Source organism: Paracoccidioides brasiliensis, assembly GCF_000150735.1.
Source record: "Paracoccidioides brasiliensis Pb18 unplaced genomic scaffold supercont2.4, whole genome shotgun sequence".
NCBI classification, from domain to species: domain Eukaryota; kingdom Fungi; phylum Ascomycota; class Eurotiomycetes; order Onygenales; family Ajellomycetaceae; genus Paracoccidioides; species Paracoccidioides brasiliensis.
Window position 1 is genome coordinate 515114 of NW_011371361.1, and position 1329 is coordinate 516442.

A 1329-nucleotide genomic window follows, 5' to 3' on the forward strand; every position below is an offset into this window, starting at 1 on the left:
TTTGAAGCAACCGTGGGTTTTCTTGGAGCCTTTTCCTGCCCTGTTGGCTCCCCCGATCGTAGCTAAAAATAAGTTGCAGCAGATCAGCTTCTTCCCAATTGTTTTTTGACTTCATAAACGAAGATCGAGAAGATTCTGTCGGTTACGGCAGGCCTTCTTGAATTTCTAAGAGTCTATCTGTGTTTGTAGTTACATCTGTGCTGTCCCTTGAAACCAAAAAAGTTTCTTCCTCATAGTTGCACGCCATGGACATTGCTTCAGCAACCAGATCGTGAGGCATCAGCTAGAGTGGTTCAAGTAAGGGCTATGCAGTAGTTTATTGGCTTGGGCGGCAAGGACATCAAAGTCCTTCCGACCAGTAGCAGCAGCGGAATTGAAGAATATCAGGCGCAGAGTTAAAAGAGAACCACAGGATAGCTACCAGGTACCGATACCTTTCCAAGTACCATGTGGAACGCGTAGAAACATGTTTCAGTACCTGAAGCTGCTTCCCTTTGTTGCCCAGTAAGCAGTCGTAACTCTCAGCTAGCGGGCCCTGTATCCAGAGGTATCCGTCCAGATAATGGTGGCGGACTAGGGACATGCGAAGACTTCTCCCCCTCCCCACTCTGGCGTACCGTTGCCCATTGCAACAAGTTCAGCCGTTCGGCTTCATACCGTCCCAAAACGATTCACTTTCTTTTTCTCCCCTCCCCTGCTCTTCTTCCTCTTCCTCCTCTTCCTCCTCTTCTTCCTCTCCTCCTTCATTCTCCTTAACCCTTTCACACCCCTTTCACCCCTTTTACTCCTCTTCCACCCTCACCTGTTCTCCCTACTCTAGCACCTTGCGTCTCGACGGTCTCCTCCCCCACCCCAACCCCCCCCCCCCCTCCTCCCCGTCGTCCCCCTCTACTGCAGCTGCTCTGCGTGCTCCTCTTCGGACCTCTCATCCCCTCCCTTCTCGTACCCAGTTACCTTGCCTCCCAGTGTCCGTAGACAATGGCTGTTTAACTTGGAATTCGGCTTCCATCCCGTGTCGTCCCTGGTGGCTCGGATCTCGAAGTCGACGGAAAGCCGATCTCGTTTTAGCAGACGAAAACCTCCACAACCCCAGAGGAGCTCGCCCGGCAGTGGGCAACGGGGTGCCTGCGTTACATGTTGGGCACATTCTGCATTTTGTTTTGACCTAAACGCGGCGAGGAGTGCATTCAGCCCCCACCTCTCTGAATCACCCTCCTCGCCAATCCTAAAGTTTAGGGGGGCTGGTCAGGGTGTGGACTGGCGTACCAAGGGGAGGCCCAGTCGAGAGAAGGGTGAATGAAAATAATAAGGCAAAAGTATAATACGAGT